The sequence below is a fragment of the Macaca fascicularis genome, chromosome 2 (genome assembly GCF_037993035.2).
Source record: "Macaca fascicularis isolate 582-1 chromosome 2, T2T-MFA8v1.1".
Classification (NCBI taxonomy): Eukaryota; Metazoa; Chordata; class Mammalia; order Primates; family Cercopithecidae; genus Macaca; species Macaca fascicularis.
Genome location: NC_088376.1, coordinates 1843874 through 1855667, shown reverse-complemented (window position 1 = coordinate 1855667; position 11794 = coordinate 1843874).

The window sequence follows — 11794 nt, the reverse complement described above, 5'->3', positions numbered from 1 at the left end:
CATTGCACTCCAGCCTGGGCAAATGAGCGAGACTCCATCTCAAAAAAAAAAAAAAAAAAAAAAAAGGAAAGAAAAGAAAAGGAAGTGGTGGCTGGGCACGGTGGCTCATGCCTGCAATCCCAGCACTTTGGGAGGCTGAGACGGGCGGATCACCTGAGGTCAGGAGTTTGAGACCAGCCTGGTCAACATGGTGAAACCCCGTCTCTACTAAAAATACAAAAAAATTAACCGGGCATGGTGGTGGTTGCCTGTAATCCCAGCTACTCAGGAGGCTGAGGCAGGAGAATCGCTTGAACCTGACAGGCGGAGGTTGCAGTGAACTAAGAATGCACCATTACACTCCAGCCTGGACGACCCAGAGTGAAACCCCAAGGGGCTGTGAAATAAAAAAGTCCAAGTCCGGCCGGGCGCGGTGGCTCAAGCCTGTAATCCCAGCACTTTGGGAGGCCGAGACGGGTGGATCACGAGGTCAGGAGATCGAGACCATCCTGGCTAACATGGTGAAACCCCGTCTCTACTAAAAAAAATACAAAAAACCAGCCGGGCGAGGTGGCGGGCGCCTGTAGTCCCAGCTACTTGGGAGGCTGAGGCAGGAGAATGGCGTAAACCCGGGAGGCGGAGCTTGCAGTGAGCTGAGATCCGGCCACTGCACTCCAGCCTGGGGGACAGAGCGAGACTCCGTCTCAAAAAAAAAAAAAAAAAAAAAAAAAAAAAGTCCAAGTCCAAGGCCAGCAAAGGTGGGGAATTGCATTAGTTTGCTAGGGCTGCCATAATAAAATACCATAGACTGGGGGCGCAAATAACAGAAATTTGTTTTCCCACAGTCCTAAGGCTGGAGGTCCAAGATCATGGCTGGTAGGTTTGGTTTCACCCGAAGGACCCTGTGCTTGGCTTGTGGAGGGCGAGGGCTGCCTTCTTGCTACGTGCTCCTGTGGTCTCTCCTGTGTGTGTGCTGCTTGCCCCTGGTGTCTCTCTGTGTGTCCTAATTTCCTCTTTTTTTTTTTTTTTTAGACCGACTTTACCTCTTGTTGCCCAGGCTGGAGTGCTATGGCGTGATCTTGGCTCACTGCAACCTCCGCCTCCCGGGTTCAAGCGATTCTCCTGCCTCAGCCTCCTGAGTAGCTGGGATTACAGGCACCCACTGCCACGCCCAGCTAATTTTTTTGTATTTTTAGTAGAGACGGGGTTTCACCATGTTGGCCAGGCTGGTCTCGAATTCCTGACCTCAGGTGATCCGCCCGCCTCAGCCTCCCAAAGTGCTGGGATCACAGGCATGAGCCACTGCGCCCGGCCACATAGTTATTATATAATCCATGTCTGAAATTCCAGTATTGAAGTATTTACAAGTCTGTTCATTCTATCTGTTGTTCATACTGCTTCTACTACATGGTACTTGGATTTTGTGTGTGTGTACTTAGGCATTTTCTCTTTTTCTGTGAGCTGCTTATTATTATTATTGTTTTTTACAAAATTATGTGGGCCGGGCGCGGTAGCTCACGCCTGTAATCCCAGCACTTTGGGAGGCCGAGGCGGCGGATCACCTGAGGTCAGGAGTTCGAGAACAGCCTGACCAACATGGTGAAACCCCGTCTCTACCAAAAATACAAAAAAAATTTAGCCAGGCGTGGTGGCGCCTCCTTGTAATCCCAGCTACTTGGGAGGCTGAGGCAGGAGAATCACTTGAACCTGGGAGGTGGAGATTGCAGTGAGCCGAAATTGTGCCATTGCACTCCAGCCTGGGCAACAGAGTGAAACTCCGTCTAGAAAAAAAAAAAAAAGTAAGCTGCAGACATCATCTTTTACCCAAGTATGTTAGAGTGCATCTCTTAGAAATGAGAACACTCGGGCCGGGCGCGGTGGCTCACGCTTGTAATTCCAGCACTTTGGGACGCTGAGGCGGGCGGATCATCTGAGGTAGGGAGTTTGAGACCAGCCTGACTAACATGGAGAAACACCCTGTCTCTACTAAAAATAGAAAATTAGCCAGGCATGGTGGCGCATGCCTGTAATCCCAGCTATTTGGGAGGCTGAGGAAGGAGAATCGCTTGAACCTGGGAGGTGGAGGTTGTGGTGAGCCGAGATCGCACCATTGTACTCCAACCTGGGCAACAAGAGTGAAACTCTCTCTCAAAAAAAAAAAAAAAAAGAAATAAGAACACTCTTTTCTATAACTATGATGTAATTAAAACATCTAAGAAAATTCTAACTTTGTAATGTTATCTCATAATATTGAGTCCCTTTAGAATTGTATTTCCCCAAAAAAGTCTTCCATAGATTTTTTTTTTTAATGACCAGGATTCAATCAAAGTTTTGCATCTGCTTGTAATGTCTTTTTACTCTCTTTTCATTCATAGCAGTTCCCCTGTTTCCCTCTCTCCCCGTCTGTTTTCCACCTGTGACATTGACTTTTTGTTGCTTTGGTTTTTATTTGTTGACTTTCACTTTTTTTTTTTTTTTCTTGAGGCAGAGTCTTGCTCTGCTGCCCAGGCTGGAGTGCAGTTGCAACCTCCACATCCCAGGTGCAAGCAACTGTTATGCCTCAGCCTCCCAGGTAGCTGGGATTACAGGTGCCCGCCACCATGCCTGGCTAATTTTTGTATTTTTTGTAGAGATGGGGTTTCACCATGTTGGCCAGGCTGGTCTCCAACTCCTGACCTCAGGTGATCCTCCCACCTTGGCCTCCCAAAGTGCTGCGATTATAGGCATAAGCCATTGTGCCTGGCCTTTTAAATTAAGTTAATTTTTTTTTTTTTTTTTTTTGAGATGGAGTCTTGGTCTGTGGCCCAGGCTGGACGGCAGTGGCACAATCTCAATCTCAGCTCACTGCAACCTCTGCCTCCCAGGTTCAAGCGATTCTCCTGCCTCAGCCTCCCTAGTGACTGGGATTACAGGCGCCCCCCCTCCACGCCAGGCTAATTTTTGTATTTTTGCTAGTGATTGGGGTTTCGCCATGTTGGTCAGGCTGGTCTCGAATTCCTGACCTCAGGCGATCTGCTTGCCTTGGCCTCCCAAGGTGCTGGATGGACAGGCTGAGCCACTGAGCCCGGCTGACATTCACTTTTTGAAGGGACCAGGACAGTTATCTTATGAATGCCCGTAGCCTAGATTTGCCTGAGTGCTTCCTCGTGGCCTCCTTTAATTTGTATCTTGATCTTCCTATACATTTTGTAGTCTGGAAACTAGGCCTAGAGGCTTGATTGGTACAATTTTGCCAAGAATACGTCATACTGCACATTTCCTAACACATCACATCAAAATTATCAGGTTGTCCCACTCTTATTAATGTTAAGTGGGATCACTTGGTTAAAGTCATGGTTGCCAGATAGCTTCCCCAAATTGACATTTAAGAATCACAGGCCAGGCTGGGCGCGGTGGCTCACACCTGTAATCCCAGCACTTTGGGAGGCTGAGGTGGGTGGATCACCTGAGGTCAGGAGTTCGAGACCAGCCTGGCCAACATGGAGACACTCCATCTGTATTAAAAATACAAAACTTAGCCAGGAGTGGTGGCTCACACCTGTAATCCCAGCTACTTGGGAGGCTGAGGCAGGAGAATATGCTTGAACCCGGGAGATGGAGGTTGCAGTGAGCCAAGATTGTGCCATTGCACTCAAGCCTGGGTGACACAGTGAGACTCTGTCTAAAAAAGAATAAAATTAAATTAAAAATAAGGAATCACAGGACAGTTTTTCAGCTTCTTATAATGTCAAACATACACTCACAGCCCGGTGGGATGGCTCACGCCTGTAATCCCAGCACTTTGGGAGGCTGAAGCGGGCAGATCACCTGAGGTCGGGAGTTAAAGACCAGCCTGGCCAACATGGCGAAACCCCATCTCTACTAAAAATACAAAAATTAGCCGGGCGTGGTGGCGGGTGACTCTAATCCCAGCTACTCGGGAGGCTGAGGCCGGAGAATGGTGTGAACCTGGGAGGCGGAGGTTGCGTGAATTGAAATTGCGTCACTGCACTCCAGCCTGGGCGACAGAAGCGAGATTCCGTCTCAAAAAAAAAAAAAAAAATACACTCACTATATGAGCCAGCAATTCCTCATGTAGGTGTTTTTCGAAGAGGAATAAAAACCTATGTTCATACAGAAACTTGTACATGAGTTTATAGTAGCTTTATTCATAATTGCCCCTAACTGTAGATAACCCAAATGCTCTTCAACTGGGGAATGGATAAACAGACTGGGATGCATCCTTATGATGGAATGATACTCAGCAATGAAAAGGAAAAAAATACAGACGCAGACACCACCATGATGAATTTTAACTGCATTGTGCTAAGTGTAAGAAGCCAGACTCGAAAGACTACTGCATTCTGTTTGATTCCATTTATATAACATTCTAGAAATAGCAAAAATCAGAGGAACAGAAAACCCTAACCCTAAACCAAAATACAAATTTTTAAGTTTAATATTGAGAGAGATGTTTTCAGTGACTGACATACTCATTCAGTACTTTCCTAGTATTAAGAAATCTGGAAAAGTTAAGTGTCAATCAGAAAGACTCTAGGCAAAGGTGGAATCAGAACGAAGGGAAGTGCAGGAATGTTCCACGGTGCTCCTAGTGAAGCTTCGTGAATGGAGCGGATTTTGTTAATTGCCTAATTAACATTCATTCCCCTCCTTCTTTCTCCTTAAAAGCACCAAACTTTGGGGAGGTATCCACCTTCCTCCACAAAGCCATATGCTTTACTACACCAGTTATGTTTATCTCACATCCTTTGGCAGAGACTGGTTTAGGAACAGAATTGTGACTCAATTCAGACTCGATTCAGATGAATTTTGAAGGAATGTCTCTCCCAAGAGACTTCTAGGAACTATGTCCTTTCTCACAGAAGAGACGAGATGATGCTTCTTCCTTTGCATGTCACTGTACCTGGATGTGATGCTTCAAACTACTGCAGCTGTCTTGCTACCAGCCTAGAACAAAGCTCAGGCAGACCTGGGAAAGTCAGGAGAATCAGAGGCAGAGCTGGAGCCCTGTGGTGCCAGACATAGGCCCTACCCTATGTCCTATATTTAAGCTAGCTAAATTGGGTTTTCCCGATATAATACCCAATACCCTAAACAACTTAATGTCCATCCCACAATATGATATGTGTTTTTGGTGGTAGCAAGATTGGCCCACCTGAGAGGTGCTGAAAAAATAACTGAAATGTTTTTATTCTTTGAACTTTCTTTTTATATAATAATTGCTATGCACATCACGTCCCCAAACTTTTCGTCAATTCATTTTGTCTGGGTTCAAATCCCAGTTTCACCTCTTACATTACACATGTTTCTTTCTGTCTGTCTGTCTGTTTTTTTTTTTTTTGACAGTCTCACTCTGTTGCCCAGGCTGGAGTGCAGCGGCGAGATCTCAGTTCACTGCAACCTCTGCCTCCAAGGTTCTAGCGATCTTATGCCTCAGCCTCCTGAGTAGCTGGGATTACAGGTGTGTGCTACCACGCTCAGCTAGTTTTTGTATTTTTAGTAGAGATGGGGTTTCACCATGTTGGCCAGGCTGGTCTCGAACTCTGGGCCTCAAGGGATCCACCTGTCTCAGCCTCCCAAAGTGCTGGGATAACAGGAGTGAACCACCGTACCTGACCAACAGATGTTTCTAATTTTAATGAAGTCAACTTTATTAGTCATTGCCATTATGGTTTCTGATTTTATGTCTTTGTTATAAAATCTTCCCCTTCCTCAATCTGGACTTTCATGATCCACAACTTCAAGGCTGTGCAGTTTTGTCATGTTGTGTGCAGGGCATTTCCTGGGACACAGAGTGGATGACATCCCCTTTAACTTGTGCAAAGCAATTCTATTTGAAATCACTAGAATAAGCCCCTATATTTTCTTGTGAAAGTTGTCAAGTTTTGGCCAGGTGCAGTGGCTCACACCTGTAATCCCAGCGCTTTGGGAGGCCAAGGCGGGCAGATCACCTGAGGTCCGGAGTTTGAGACCAGCCTGGCCAACATGGAGAAAACAGTCTCTACTAAAAATACAAAATTAGCCAGGCGTAGTGCTGCATGCCTGTAATCCCAGCTACTCAGGAGGCTGAGGCAGGAGAATCACTTGAACCCGGGAGGCAGAGGTTGTGGTGAGCCGAGACTGCGCCACTGCACTCCAGCCTGGGCGACAAGAGCGAAATTCTGTCCCCCAACGCCCCCCCCAAAAGAGAAAGTTTTACATTTTGTTATTCTCATTTAAATCTTTCAGAAACATATAATTTATTTTTGTATCTGATTTGGGATTGGAATCCAATTTTACCTGGTCCCAGGGTCCTAGTGCATCCTAACCTCCACTGGTTAGGATTGCCACTTCTGCCAGTGTCTGTATATATTTGTGTCTGTTTTTGGACTCTCTATTCTGTACTCTATTTGTTTACTCCCTACCAATACCACACAGTGTGAGCAGTCTTAGTTACTACACCTTTATTATATATATATATATATATATTTTTTTTTTTTTTTTTTTTTTTTTGAGGCAGAGTCTTGTTTCTGTCACCCAGGCTAGAGTACAGTGGCATGATCTCGGCTCACTGCAACTTCTGCCCCCAGGCTCGAGCGATTCTCCTGCCTCTGCCTCCCGAGTAGCTGGCATTACAGGCATGTGCCACCACCCCCAGCTAATTTTTGTATTTTTAGTAGTGACGGGGTTTCACCATGTTGGCCAGGCTGGTCTTGAGCTCCTGACCTCAAGTGATCTGCCTGCCTCGGCCTCCCAAAGTGCTGGGATTACAGGTGTGAGCCACTCCGCCCGGACTATAAAAATTCTTGATATGAGGTAGGGCAAGACTTCCACATGTCCTTTTACTTCAAAAGTGTTTTGATTATTGTTGACTCTTTACTTATGAATTTAAAAATAACCTTACAAAAATGCTTGAGAAACTCTGTGGGATTTTGAGTGAAATTAAATTGAATTTGCTGACTAATATATGGAAAACTGGCATCTTTATAATATTGAGTCTTTCCATACACGAATATAGCTTTTCTTTTTTTTTTTTTTTTTTGAGATAGGGTCGCACTCCATCCCCCAGGCTGGAGTGCAGTGGTGCAGTCATGGCTCACTGTAGCTTCAACCTCCTGGGCTCAATCGATCCTCCCATCTTAGCCTTCCAGGGAGCTGGGACCACAGGCATGTGCCACCATGCCCGAATAATTTAAAAAAAAAAATTTTTTTTTGTAGTAATGAGGTCTCACTATGTTGCCTGGGCTGGTCTCGAACACCTGCGCTCCAGGCGATGCTCCCACTTAGGCCTCCCAAAGTGTTGGGAGTATAGGCGTGAATCAAGGCGCCTGGCCCTGAATATAGGTTTTCACTTTACTGCCTATTCTTGTCTTACTGCCATGGTTAGGCCCTCTAGAATAATACTGAGTAGACGTAATGATAGAACACATTCTTCTTAGTGACGTTAAATGTCTAATTATTAATTAGACATTTATGATGCTGTTTACTCTGCATTTTTGGTAGATACATTTTATTAGATTAAGGAAGTTTCTTTATCTAGTTTGTTAAGGTTTTTTAAAAATTTTGTGAATGGGTAGGCATTATATCAATGGTTTTCCTGTGTCTGATCAAATGAATCAAATAATTTCTCTTATTTGTTTTACTATGGTGAATTACATTGACAGAGTTTTTTCTTCTTCTTCTTTTTTTTTAATCTGGAGTCTCTGTTGTCCAGGCTGGAGTGCACAGGGTGCAATTATAGCTCATTCAGCTTCAAACTCCTAGACAGTTGGGATCCAGCGGTCCTCCTACCTCAGCCTCCTGAGTAGCTGGGATTACAGAGGTGAGCAACTGTGCCCAGTTTGAAAGAGCTTTTTACTGTAAAATTATGCTGGCATTCCTGAAGTAAACCCAATAAGAACATATGTACATGTATGTGTGAATATGTGGATTTCTAAATTCTGGTTTAATTTAAGGTATCTGTTTGAGTAGTCATGAGTGCGGATGAGTTCTCATTTATTATTTTGTTTGATTTGATATCAGGGTTATGCTACCCTTATAGAAGGAGCTATTTGTTCCCACTGTTCTTTATCTGGAAGCATTTGTATAAGTTTGGGATAATCTGTTTCTTAACTTTTTTGGTAGTGATCTCCTGTAAAATTACTGGGGTGTGGTTATTTGTGTGGCAGATTTCATTTTGTTAATGGTCGTAAGTCTACGCATAGTTGAGTCCCATTTTGTTAATTATTTCTTCTAGGAAACTGTAATTTATTTTTTAATTCATCAGCATAAAATTATTCATAATATTCTCTTATTTTTCAAGCCACGGCTCTATCTGCCATGTCTTTTTTTCATAATACTGTTTGTGTCTCTTTTTTCTTAATCTGTCAAAGGTTTTATTTTTATTTTTATTTTTTGTTTATTTTTTGAGATGGAGTCTCACTCTGTCATCCAGGGTGGAGTGCAATGGTGTAATCTCGGCTCACCGCAACCTCCACCTCCTGGGTTCAAGTGATTCTCCTGCCTCAGCCTCCTGAGTAACTGCGAATACAGGCACCTGCCACCACGCCCAGCTAATTTTTGTATTTTTAGTAGAGACGAAGTTTCACCATGTCGGCCAAGCTGGGCTGGAACTCTTGACCTCAGGTGATCTGCCCACCTCGGCCTCCCAAAGTGCTAGGCCTACAGGCATGAGCTATCACGCCTGGCCTATCAAAGGTTTTCAATATTGTTATTTCAGAGAACCAGCTTTTGGTTTTAAGAGTCCTCTCTTCTGTATTTTGTATTCTATATTATCAGTTTCTGCTCTTTATTGTATTTTCTTCATATTTTTCCTGTCACATTTCCCTGTTTGCTGAGTTGTTGTTCCTTCATTAACTTCTTGATTAAATGCTGCGCTACTTATTTTCCAGTCTTCTTCTCTAATATAACCAGTTAAGGTTATATATTTTCCTTTAGCTTCTGTTAAAACTCCACAAGTTTTGGGCCAGGTTCTGTGGCTCACCCCTGCTGTAATCCCAGCACTTTGGGAGGCCGAGACAGGTGGATCACTTGATGTCAGGAGTTCGAGACTAGCCTGGCCAACATGGTGAAACCCCTTCTCTACTAAAAATACAAAAATTAGCCGGGCATGGTGGTATGCTCCTGTAATCCCAGCTACTTGGGAGGCTGAGGCAGGAGAATCGCTTGAACCCAGGAGGCAGAGGCTGCAGTGAGCCAAGATCTTGCCACTGTACTCCAGCCTGGGTGACAGAGAGAGACTCTGTCTCAAAAAACAAAACAGGATGAAACAAAAAAGACCCAAACAAACCAGAAAGCTCCACAAGTTTTGAAATGTATTTCCATGACCATTCCGTTTTAAATCTATGCCCATAAATTTCCTCTTTTCCATCCTGCTCTCTGCCCATGGGGCTGTCTGTGGGAACTACCAGGGGCTCCTCGCTGTGCCTTCTGTCTTCCATTTGGGTTCAGCCATTGAGGATTCCCGGCAGGAGAGAGAAGAGGAGATCGAGGTCAGGGTATTTATTTCCCTGGGCTATTCTCTGAGATTGCCTAAGCTGCTCATGTCCCTTGACAGAAGGTCATTGCTTCTTGCATGGTGGTTTGCTCTACAAAAAAATCTCATTTGGGATTTCTCTAACTTCTGTCTGTTCTCATCTCTTTGGACGTATGGGTTGTGACAGTTCTACTGTTACTAGATCCTCCACTGTTTCTTGTGATTTCCACATATCTTACCCAGGCTGGAGTGCAGTGGTGCCATCACGGTTCACTGCAGCCTGGACCACCTGGGCCCAAGTGATCCTCCCACCTCAGCCTCCAGAGTAGGTGGGACTACACGCTTGCACCACCATGCCTGGATAATTAAAATTTGTTTTTCTTTTTTCAGAGATAGGGTGGTCTCGAGCTCCTGGGCTCAAGTGATCCTCCTGCCTTGGCCTCCCAAAGTGCTGGGATTACAGGCATGAGCCACCGCACCCATCCTTCATATTCATATTCTCTTTTTCTTTTTTTGAGATGGAGTCTCACTCTGTTGCCCAGGCTGGAGTGCAGTAGTGCAATCCTGGCTCACCGCAATCTTCACCTCCTGGGCTCAAGTGATTCTCCCGCTTCAGCCACACGAGTAGCTGGGATTACAGGCGTGCGCCATCATGCCCAGCTAATTTTGTATTTTTAGTAGAGACGGTGTTTCACCATGTTGGTCAGGCCAGTTTGGAGCTCCTGACCTCAGGTGATCCCCAGCTTCGGCCTCCCAAAATGCTGGGATTACAGGTGTGAGCCACTGCACCCGGTCAGTCCTTCATATTCTTTAATAATCCAAAAAAGCTTTTCTTTTTTTTTTTTTTTTTGAGACGGAGTCTCGCTCTGTTGCCCAGGCTGGAGTGTGCAGTGGCGAGATCTCAGCTCACTGCAAGCTCCGCCTCCCGGGTTCACGCCATTCTCCTGCCTCAGCCTCCCGAGTGGCTGGGACTACAGGCGCCACCACCTCGCCCGGCTAGTTTTTTTTTGTATTTTTTAGTAGAAATGAGGTTTCACAGTGTTAGCCAGGATGGTTTCGATCTCCTGACCTCGTGATCCACCCACCTCGGCCTCCCAAAGTGCTGGGATTACAGGCTTGAGCCACCGCGCCCGGCCCAAAAAAGCTTTTCAAGGTTGTATTATTCATCAATTCGTTATTTATTTTTCCCTATTCCCTGGTTATCCATGGAAACTGTCTCATTTTCTTCCCTTCCTTCCCTCCCACCCCGCACCGTGGAATCTTTTTGGCCCCCTGTCTCATTTTCTTTTATCTTATTTTTTAATTTCTAAAAAAATGCCTTCTGGAGTTGTGGATGCCACAGCCTTTATCACCTTTTCTTGCACTGTTAATCTAAATCATATCATTAAATCTGAATTATAAGACTCTGGAAATAAACCTGGTAAACCTGCAGAGCTCATTGCTAGCTTCTCCATCTGATGGAGGTACAGTAATCACTGTGTTAGTTTTTGTAGTTAATGGTGTTATACCATTTTATGTGGAGCTTGATTTTGCATGGCTGGCTAGTGACTCAGCCTTTAGGATGAAGGGTTAGGGAGACAGAGGTAACACTTTCTTGATTTGACTTTCTTCCCTTGTGTGTTTTTGCACCTCTGCATCAAATGTGAAGGAATCACCTTCTGAAATTCATGACTGGTCCAGGTCCTTCCTCGGCCCATCTAGAGAATGGCAGCAACCTGGAAGGCAGTGCCAGGACCAATCTGTCATTGAACTTAAAATACTTTTTTTTTTTTTGAGATGGAGTCTTGCTCTGTCACCCAGGCTGGAGTGCAGTGGCATGATCTAGGCTCACTGCAACCTCCACTTCCCGGGTTCAAGTGATTCTCCTGACTCAGCCTCCCAAGTAGCTGGGATTACAGGTGCCTGCGCCACCACAGCGGCTAATTTTTGTAATTTCAGTAGAGATGGGGTTTCGCCATGTTGGCCAGGCTGGTCTCGAACTCCTGACTTCAGGTGATCCGCCCGCCTCGGCTTCCCAAAGTGCTGGGATTACTGGAGTCTGCTTTCTTTTACAGTAATCATATCTTCCTGAAACTATAGCCCGGCCGGGCGTGATGGTTCATGCCTGTAATCCCAACACTTTGGGAGGCTGAGGCAGGCGGATCACTTGAGGTCAGCAGTTTGAGACTAGCCTGGTCAACATCGTCTCTACTAAAAATAGAAAAATTAGTCTGGCGTGGTGGTTCGTGCCTGTAATCCCAGTTACTTGGGAGGCTGAGGCAGGAGAATCGCTTGAACTGGGGAGACGGAGGTTGCAGTGAGCTGAGATCGCGCCACTGCACTCCAGCCTGGGCAACAGAGCGAGACTCCCTGTCAAACAAA